This window comes from Macaca nemestrina, chromosome 17 (assembly GCF_043159975.1).
Source record: "Macaca nemestrina isolate mMacNem1 chromosome 17, mMacNem.hap1, whole genome shotgun sequence".
Lineage (NCBI taxonomy): Eukaryota > Metazoa > Chordata > Mammalia > Primates > Cercopithecidae > Macaca > Macaca nemestrina.
In genome coordinates this window covers 14,789,673-14,800,759 of record NC_092141.1, presented here as the reverse complement: position 1 = coordinate 14,800,759, position 11,087 = coordinate 14,789,673, and positions in this window count along the sequence as shown.

The window sequence follows — 11,087 nt, the reverse complement described above, 5'->3', positions numbered from 1 at the left end:
AAAAGTTATTCATCAATTGAGGGCTGATAACATACATTGCCACTTTGCCTAGTGGGGCATTTTCACATCACATCCATTGGCCAACCTAAGCTTCACAGGAACCCACTAAGTTAAGGGCAAGACAAATTCTTATTACCATTTTGCATTAGCATCAAGAATTTGAAAACTTTTATCAAGGCCACACAGCTTAGTAAATGTGAGATACCATGACAAAATTCAGAATGTCTGTTCTAAAAGTAGATAGTTCTTCTACTCTCTCATACTGTCAAAAGTAGATGCATTCATTACTAGGCAACTCTTTATTGAGCACTTACTATAAGCCAGGTCCTCTCTAGGCACTAGAGACCCAACGGTGAATGGCACAGACAAGCCCCCTGTCCTTGGGAAGCTCAAATTCCAGTGAGGGAAAGAAAACAAAAAAGCAAAAATATAAATAAAATTACAGAAAATGCTATGTGAGTATGTGAGATAAAGCATGGCAAAGGAAGGAGGGCTACTTTAATGAACATGAGAAGTTCAGGATTTTTTGAGGGGTAGCATTTGAGCTCACCTCCAGATGACAAGCAGCAGCCAGCCATGCGAAGACCCAGTGAAAGAATGTTCCGGCAGAGGGAATTGTAAGTGAAAAGGCCCTGAAACAAGAACAAGCTTAGCATGTCTCTGGGACAATAAAATAACCAGTGTAACAGAGGGATACGAAAATAGGGAATGTTGATTATTATTTTATTTATTTAGTTAGTTAGTTAGTTTTTTTTGAGACCGAGTCTCGTTCTGTCGCCCAGGCTGGAGTGCAGTGGTGCGATCTCGGCTCACTGCAACCTCCGCCTCTGGGGTTCACGCCATTCTCCTGCCTCAGGCTCCCCAGTAGCTGGGGCTACAGGCGCCCGCCACCGCGCCCAGCTAATTTTTTTCTATTTTTTAGTAGAGACGGGGTTTCACCGTGTTAACTAGGGTGGTCTCGATCTCCTGACCTCATGATCCGCCCACCTTGGCTTCCCAAAGCGCTGGGATTACAGGCTTCAGCCAATGCGCCCGGTCGAATGTTGATTACTTTTTAAAGGAAGTTGGAAATGTAGGCAAGATCAGACAGGTTAGGATAAGGGGTTCTTCTGTGCAGTGGGAAGCCATGGAAAGATTTGAGACAGAAACTACTATCTGATTAACAAACTTTAAAGATCCCTCTGGCTGCTAGGTGAAGAATAGAATGGATTCTGTTAAAACAAGAGTGGAGGCAGGGCGCAGTGGCTCACACCTGTAATCCCAGCACTTTCTGAGGCTGAGGCAGGTGGATCACCTGAGGTCAGAAGACCGAGAACAGCCTGGCCAACAGGGTGAAATCCCGTCTCTACTAAAAATACAAAAAAATTAGCTGGACGTGGTGGCACACACCTGTAGTCCCAGCTACTCAGGAGGCTGAGGTAAGAGAATCGCTTAAATCCAGGTGGCGGAGGTTGGCAGTGAGCCGAGATCGCACCACTGCACTCCCGCCTGGGCGACAGAGCAAGACTGTCTCTACTAAAAAAAAAAAAAAAAAAAAAAGCAAGAGTGGAACCATAAAGACCAGTTAGGAGAACACCCTAGTGACCCAAGAAAGGGATGTGGTACTTGGACCAGGGTGGAAACTGGGGGGGTAGGGAGAAAGTTGATTTAGGGTGCATTTTGGAAGGAGAGCTGACGAGCATTTCTGATAGGTTATATAGTAATAAGAGGAGGTGGGGAAGAAAGAATAAAGGATAACTCCTAAATATTTGGTCTTTGTAATGGATGATCTGTTTATTATTAATTAATCCTTTCATTTATTCAAGTATTTATTGAGCACCTACTATACACCTATTACAGGTTAAGTACTATGCAGTACTTAACCTCCCAAAAAGACGTGATCCATGCCCTTACAGAGCTTGTAGACTAAAGCAGGCAACATGGACAATTGAAGTATAACCCAATGTGATATGTTCTATGATGCAGCAGGGGCCTGGGCAACCAAACTGGGCCTGAAGAAGGGGAAAGTGACATTTTGGCTGAGTCCTCAAAGAGAAGTGGGAGGGAGCCAGGCTAACAGCCATGCTACAGGGGAAACCACATCAGCAGAGGTGGAAGACCGGAGCACTCAAGGAACAGAAAGCCACTCGGTACTGCCAGAGAGTCGGTGTGCAAGAGGGACTGGCAGTAAGCTGGAGACATGGGCAAGAAGCAGGCGACAGAAAGGAGTTTGGCCTATGGAAGGCGTTAAAAGAAAAACTTCATAGGAGTTAAATTTAAAGGAGTTTAACTGAGTAATGAACGATTTGTGAATTGGGCAGCCTTCAGAATCACAGCAGATTCAGAGATACTCCAGCAGCCACATGGTGGAAGAAGATTTACAGACAAGAAAAAGGAAGTGACGTGCAGAAATAGGAAGTAAGGTACAGAAACAGCTGGATTAGTTACAGGTGGCGTTTGCCTTACTTGAACACAGTTTGGACACTCAGCAGCGTATGAGTGGTTGAAGCATAGGGCTGCTGGGGTTGGTCAAGACTCAGCTATTGTTACTGATGCATACTCCTTAGTTAGGTTTTCAATCTTTTCTACCTATTAAGTTAGGTTATGGTTCATCCACAAGGACTCAAATATGGAAGTACGGAGAGTCCTTCTCAGGTCACATTTAGTTTGCTTTAACAAAGGGAAAGGGAAAGCAAAACATGGTTGTAGCAAGGACAGAGATGTGATTTGTGTTTCAGAATCATGTGTTAAATCCGAAGAGAGCAACCTGCAGAATATTGTCTATTCATGATCTCATGTTTGTTAAAACTGGAAAAAAAAGAAAAACCTTGTATGTGTATACTCATAAAACACACACAAACCATAAAAACCTGTATGTGTGTTTACATACAGTTATGTTATATTGTGAACCCAAAATACCTGAGACGGGTCTCAATGAATGTCTCAGGATGTCCTCACAACAAATGCCCAAGGTGATCAGAGTACAGCTTGCGTTTACACATTTTAGGGAGACATAATACATTCGGGATGACTCAGAGTGGGAGGGGTTTCAGGTAGATTTAAAAATTTTCTGATTGGCAATTTGAGTTCTTATCAATAGAAAGGAATGTCTGGGTTAGGATAAGGGGTTGTGGAGACCAAGATTTTATCAGATGAAGGCTCCAGGCAGCAGTCTTCAGAGAGAAGAGATTGTAAATGTTTCTTATCAGTCTTACGGTCTGCGTTGATACTAGTGCTGGAAAGGTATAATAACCCCCTCTTTCATCAGGGCCTAAACTAGATTTTCAGGTTAACTCTGCAATGCTCCTGGCCGCCAGGACGGGTCCATTCAAATGGATGCGGGTCTTAGAATTTCATTTTTGATTATATGCAGTTTGTAAAAATATTTAAATGATGTAGAAAAAAGTGTGGAAGGATACACAATAAATATAACATTAGTGGCCACAGAGGTGTGGAAAGAGAAGGAAGGGTTTATGATTTTTTAAATGTAATTTCTTATGTTCAAAAGCACATATTTCTTGGTTATTTTATTTCTTTCTGATTTTTTTCTATTATACTTTTAAGTTCTGGGATTCATGTGAAGAATGTGCAGGTTTGTTACACAGGTATACATGTGTCCTGGCGGCTTGCTGCACCTATCAACCCAATATCTATGTTTTAAGCCCCGCATGCAGTAGGTATTTTTTCTAATGTTCTCCCTCCCCTTGCTCCCGATTCCCCGACAGGCCCCGGTGTGTGATGTTCCCCTCCCTGTATCCACGTGTTCTCATTGTTCAACTCCCACCTATGAATGAGAACATGCAGTGTTTGGTTTTCTGTTCCTGTGTTAGTTTGCTGAGAATGATGGTTTCCAGCTTCATCCATATCCCTGCAAAGGACATGAACTCATTTTTTTTATGGGTGCATAGTATTTCATGGTGTATATGCGCCACATTTTCTTTATCCAGCCTATCATTGATGGGTATTTGGGTCGGTTCCAAGTCTTTGCTATTGGAAATAGTACTGCAATAAACATACATGTGCATGTGTCTTTATAGTAGAATGATTCGTAAGCCTTTGGGTATATACCCAGTAATGACATTGCTGGGTCAAATGGTATTTCTGTTCTACATCCTTGAGGAATCGCCACACTGTCTTCCACAATGGTTGAACTAATTTACATTCCCACCAACAGGGTAGAAGTGTTCCTATTTCTCCACAGCCTTGCCAGCATCTGTTGTTTCCTGACTTTTTAATGATTGCCATTTTAACGGGCATGAGATGCTATCTCATTGTGGTTTTGATTTGCATTTCTCTAATGACCAGTGATGATGAGATTTTTTTCATACGTTTGTTGGCTGCATAAATGCCTTCTTTTGAGACATATCTCTTCATATGCATCACCCACTTTTTGAAGGGGTTGTTTGTTTTTTTCTTGTAAATTTGTTAAAGTTCCTTGTAGATTCTGGATATTAGACCTTTGTCAGATGGATAGATTGCAAAAATCTTCTCCCATTCTGTAGGTTGCCTGTTCACTCTGATGATAGTTTCTTTTGCCGGGCAGAAGCTCTTTAGCTTAATTAGATCCCATTTGTCAATTTTGGCTTTTGTTGCCATTGCTTTTGGTGTTTTAGTCATGAAGTCTTGGCCCATGCCTATGTCCTGAATGGTATTGCCTAGGTTCTCTTCTAGGGTTTTTATGGCTTTAGGCTTTATGTTTAAGTCTATTCCATCTTTGTAGTATAGTTTGTAGCTTTGTAGTATAGTTTGAAGTCAAGTAGCATGATGCCTCCAGCTTTTTCTTTTTGCTTAGGATTTTCTTGGCTATACGGGCTCTTTTTTGGTTCCATATGAACTTTAAAGTAGTTTTTTCTAATTCTATGAAGAAAGTCAATGGAAGCTTGATGGGAATAACATTGAATCTATAAATTACTTTGGGCAATATGGCCATTTTCACAATATCAATTCTTCCTATCTGTGAGCATGGAATGTTTTTCCATTTGTGTCCTCTCTTATTTCTTTGAGCAGTGGTTTGTAGTTCTCCTTGAAGAGGTCCTTCAAGTCCCTTGTAAGTTGTATTCCTAGGTATTTTATTCTCTTTGTAGCAGTTGTGAATGAGAGTTCACTCATGATTTGGTTCTCTGTTTGTCTGTTATTGGTATATAGAAATGCTTGTGATTTTTGCACATGGATTTTGCATCCTGAGACTTTGCTGAATTTGCTTATCAGCTTAAGGAGTTTTAGGGCTAAAACAATGGAGTTTTCTAAATATACAATCATGTCATCTGCAAACAGAGACAATTCGGCTTCCTCCCTTCCCGTTTGAATACCCTTTATTTCTTTCTCTTGCCTGATTGCCCTGGCCAGAACTTTCACACTATGTTGAATAGGAGTGGTGAGAGAGGGCATCCTTGTCTTGTGCTGGTTTTCAAAGGGAATGCTTCCAGTTTTTGCCCATTCAGTATGATATTGGGTATGGGCTTGTCATAAATAGCTCTTATTATTTTGAGATATGTTCCATCATTACCTAGTTTATTGAGTGTTTTTAGCATGAAGAGGTGTTGAATTTTATCAAAGGCTTTTTCTGTGTGGATGATGCTGGCCTCATAAAATGAGTTAGGGAGGAGTCCTTCTTTTTCTATTGTTTGAAATTGTTTCAGAAGGAATGGTACCAGCTCCTCTTTCTACATCTGGTAGAATTTGGCTGTGAGTCCGTGTGGTCCTGGGCTTTTTTTGCTTGGTAGGCTACAAATTACTGCCTCAATTCAGAACTTGTTATTGATCTATTCAGAGATTCAACTTCTTCCTAGTTTAGTCTTGGGATTTAGTGTTCTAGATTTTATTCTTCTAGATTTTCTACTTTATTTGTGTAGAGGTGTCTATAGTATTCTCCAATGGTAGTCTGTATTTCTGTGGGATCAGTGGTGATATCTCCTTTATCATTTTTTATTGTGTCTATTTGATTCTTCTTTCTTTTCTTCTTTATTAGTCTGGCTAGCAGTCTTCCTATTTTGTTAATCTTTTAAAAAAACCAGCTCCTGGATTCATTGATTTTTTTAAGGGTTTTCCATGTCTCTATCTTCTTCAGTTCTGCTATAATCTTATTTTTTGTCTTCTGCTAGCTTTTGAATTTGTTGCTCTTTCTTCTCTAGTTCTTTTGTGATGTTGGGATGTCAATTTTAGATTTTTCCCACTTTCTCCTGTCGACATTTAGTGCTATAAATTTCCCTCTAAACACTGCTTTACCTGTGTCCCAAAGATTCTAGTATGTTGTCTCTTTGTTCTCATTGGGTTCAAAAAACTTACTTATTTCTGCCTTAATTTCATTATTTACTCAGTAGTTATTCAGGAACAGGTTGTCCAGTCTCCATGTAGTTGTGCAGTTTTGAGTGAGTTTCTTAATCCTGAGTTTTGATTGCACTGTGGTCTGAAAGACTGTTATGATTTCCATTCTTTTGCATTTGCTGAGGAGAGTTTTACTTCCAATTTTGTGGTCAGTTTTAGAATAAGTGCTATGTGGTGCTGAGAAGAATGTATATTCTGTTGATTTGGGGTGGAGAGTTCTGTAGGTGTCTATTAGGTCTGCTTGGTCCAGAGCTGAGTTCAAGTCCTGAATATTCTTGTTAATTTTCTGTCTCATTGATCTGTCTAATATTGGCAGTGGGGTGTTAAAGGTCTCCAACTATTATTGTGTGGAAGTCTAAGTCTCTTTGTAGGTCTCTAAGAACTTGCTTTATGAATCTGGGTTCTCCTGTGTTGGATGCATATATATTTAGGAGAGTTAGCTCTTCTTGTTGCATTGATCCTTTTACCATCCTATAATGCCCTTCTTTGTCTTTTTTGATCTTCGTTGGCTTAAAGTCTGTTTCATCAGAGACTAAGACTGCAACTTCTGCTTTTTTTTTTTTTTTTTTTTTTTTTTTTTGCTTTCCATTTGCTTGGTAAGTATTCCTCCATCTTTTTATTTTGTGTGTCTTTGCCCATGAGATGAGTCTCCTGAATACAGCACACTGATGAGTCTTGACTCTTTATCCAATTTGCCAGTCTGTGTCTTTTAATTGTGGCATTTAGCCCATTTCCATTTAAGGTTAATTTTGTTATATGTGAATTTGATCCTGTCATCATGCTGCTAGCTGGTTATTTTTGCACATTAATTGATGCAGTTTCTTTATAGTGTCATTGGTCTTTATATTTAGGTATGTTTTTGCAGTGGCTGGTACCAGTTTTTCCTTTCCATATTTAGTGCTTCTTTCAGGAGCTCTTATAAGGCAGGCCTGGTGGTGACAAAATCTCTCAGCATTTGCCTGTCTGTAAAGGATTTTATTTCTCCTTCACTTATGAAGCTTAGTTTGGCTGAATATGAAATTCTGAGTTGAAAATTCTTTTCTTTAAGAATGTTGAATATTGGTCCCCACTCTGTTCTAAGAGGCTTGTAGGGTTTCTGCAGAGAGATCCACTGTTAGACTGATGGGCTTCCCTTTGTGTGTAACCCAATCTTTCTCTCTGGCTGCCCTTAACATTTTTTCCTTTGTTTCAGTCTTGGAGAATTTGACCATTATGTGTCTTGGGGTTGCTGTTCTCGAGGAGTATCTTAGTGGTGTTCTCTGTAGTTCCTGAATGTGAATGTTGGCCTGCCTTGCTAGGTTGGGGAAGGTCTCCTGGATAATACCCTGAAGTGTGTTTTCCAACTTGGTTCCATTCTCCCCATCACTTTCAGGTACACCAATTAATTGTAGGTTTGGTCTTTTCACATAGTCCCATATTTCTTGGAGGCTTTGTTTGTTCCTTTTCATTCTTTTTTCTCTAATATTGTCTTCACACTTTATTTCATTAAGTTGATCTTCAATCTCTAATATCCTTTCTTCTGCTTGATCAATTCAGCTATTGATACTTGTGTATGCTTCACAAAGCTCTCATGCTGTGTTTTTCAGCTCCATCAGGTCATTTATGTTCTTCTCTAAACTGGTTATTCTAGTTAGCAGTTCCTGTAACCTTTTATCAAGGTTCTAGCTTCCTTGCATTGACCTGAATGCAGGTCATTCAGAACATGCTCTTTTAGCTGAGAGGAGTTTGTTATTACCTACCTTCTGAAGCCTACTTCTGATAATTCATCAAAATCATTCTCTGTCCAGTTTTGTGTCCTTGCTGGAGAGCAGTTGCAATCACTTGGAGGAGAAAAGGCATTCTGGATTTTGGAATTTTCACCCTTTTTGCACTCGTTTTTCCTCATCTTTGTGGATTTGTCTACCTTTGATCTTTGATGCTGATGACCTTTGGGGTTTTTGTGTGGGTGTCCTTTTTGTTGACGTTGATGGTTATTGCTTTCTGTTTGTTAGTTTTCTTTCTAACAGTCAGGCCCCTCTTCTGCAGGTCTGCTGGAGTTTGCTGGAGGTCCACTCCAGACCCTGTTTGCCTGCATATCACCAGCAGAGGCTACAGAACAGCAAAGATTGCTGCCTGCTCCTTCCTCAAGAAGCTTCATCTGAGAGGGGCACCCACCTGATGCCAGCTGGAACTCTCCTATATAAGGTGTCTGTCAACACCTGCTAGGGAGGTGTCTCCCAGTCAGGAGGCATGGGGGTGAGGAAGGAGGCAGTCTCTCCCTTAGCAGAGCTCAAGTGCTGTGCTGGGAAATCCACTGCTTTCTTTAGAGCCGGCAGGCAGTAATGTTTAAGTCTGCTGAAGCTGCTCCCACAGCCACCTCTTCCCCTAGGTGCTCGGTCCAAGGGAGATAGGAGTTTTACCTATAAGCCTCTGACTGGGGCTGCTGCCTTTCTTTCAGAGATCCCCTGCCCAGTGAGGAAGAATCTAGAGAGGCAGTCTGGCCACAGCTGCTTTGCCATGGTGTGGTAGGTTCTGCCCAGTCTGAACTTTCTAGCAGCTTCCTTAACACTGTGAGGGAAAACCAGCTACTCAAGCCTCGGTAATGGCAGATGCACCTCCCCTCACCAAGTTTGATCATCCCAGGTCAACTTCAGACTGCTGTGCTGGCAGGCAAGAATTTCAAGCCACTGGTTCATAGCTTGCTGGGCTCTGTGGGAGTGGGACCCACTGAGCAAGACCACTTACTCCCTGGCTTCAGCCCCCTTTCCAAGGGAGCAAATGATTCTGTCTCCCTGGGGTTCCAGGCATCACTCGGGTATGAAAAAAAACTTCCACAGCTAGCTCAACGTCTGCCTGAATGGCAGCCTAGTTTTATGCTTGAAACCTAGGGCCCTGGTGGTGTAGGCGCACAAGAGAATCTCCTGATCTGCGGATTGCAAAAACCATGGGAAAAGCAGAGTGTCCGGGCCAGATAGCACAGTCCCTCACAGCATCCCTTGGCTAGGGGAGGGAGGTCCCCAGCCCCTTGCACTTCCTGGGTGAGGCAATGCCCCACCCTGCTTCTGCTCACCCTCCATGGGCTGTATCCACTGTCTAACAAGTCCTAATGAGGTGAACCAGGTACCTCGGTTGGAAAAGCAGAAATCATCCACCTTCTGTGTTGGTCTCACTGGAAGCTGCAGACCGGAGCTGCTGCTATTCGGCCATCTTGCCGGATTAAAAAAAAATAGAATAAAATAAAGCACAACTCTGTGTTAGAATAAATTAGAAAGTAAGTTTGAAGAACAAACAAATTAGAAGAGGGTCAATCAGGTAAGGAGCTATTGCAGCAACAAAGGCCAGAGAACACAGTGGGGTCAACTTTGGGAAAGGACGTTGGGAAAGGATGGAAGGGAGAAAAGTCACTTAAATTCAGGGAGCGATGAGTAGAATCTTCAGGACTGGGAGACTAATCAGCTGTTGAGAGTACAACGTGGTGCTTTTCACTGAAATGGAAACACTCGTGTGGATAGGAGTTAGCAAGTTAACTGTTGTATGGTGTATTGTGGGCAGTGAGCTCAGAGAGGTGTCTAAGCCGTTGTTGCATAAGTTTGAGAGACACCAGTCACCAATATTCACCATGGCAGGGAGTGTGGAGCCAGGAGAGGAGAGGGTTTGGTGCCAAGTCTTGGAAAATCCCAAGTAAGAAGTGGGCAGGGGTGCGGCCCCTAGAGGGGAGTCTGCTGTCTCTCCAGAGAAGAGGCCAGGATCCTCCCCAGGAAGAGTTACCCAGACTCCTAAAATAGTTACTCCACAACTGGTTTTGTCTTTGTAACCAAAAAATAAGTTTTTCAATAACACATGAGCCCAGAGGAGAATAAACTTGAGCTCTACACAATGAGTGTGGTCGACTGATAAGCCTAGAGCTTCCCTGGCATGAGTGAGTGATGACTACCTGGGCTGGTGGTATGGGGGTAAATGAATTTACCAAGATAGTTGTTGGCAAAGAAAAGCAGATTCATTAGAGAAAGCAAGAAAATACTTTGTGAGGAGGCAATGGGCAGACCAGCAGAAGAGAAGCTGACTGCCAAGAAACAGAGACTTAAGAGCTTTTATGGTGCGGTGTTTATGCTGTATGCTGACGGGGGCTTTCTGAAGTACTGATAATGCCAAGGTTGCAGTGAGCTAACTTGCAGGTGTCTGGTGATAGTTTGGCATAGAGGAGCTTACATGTTTTGAACTATGAAGAAAGGCAGACTTGTGGCTTTTCTGCTGCTGTTTGTTTGTTTGTCTGTTTTCCCCTCCTCCCACCAGCTTGACTCCTAATGACAGAGAAGATGTGCAGGAGGTGGGAACTCACCACGGCACTGTAAAGTAAAAAGTTGTGTGGCTGGTAGATCACGAATTATGGAGATTCCTAGGAAAAAGTTAGGCGACTGGAGAAAACAGGAGTAAAAACGTGCACGTGGAGGACCAAACGCGGATGGAGTCATCAGAGCACAAAGGTGGGAGTATTGTGGCCCGAAGAGGACCTGTGATAACCCGTGGGAGGTGAGGGGGTCTCCAGCTGGTTGGTGCCTTCTCTCCTGTGCATTAGGGAGTCAGTTACAGGTAGCACCCTGGGTGGTCAAGAGTGACCCATAACCGGAAGACTGACCAGCATTGGGAACTCTATGAGCTATTGCAACACCCACTACTTCGCATCCCCCACCCCGTCCCCCGTCACTGAGTGCCATGTCCCACTCCATCTCCAGCCTTCTCTCTTCACCCCTACTCCACAGTCCCTGGAGCCACTGATGCCACACAGATCATAGATAAGCCTTCTC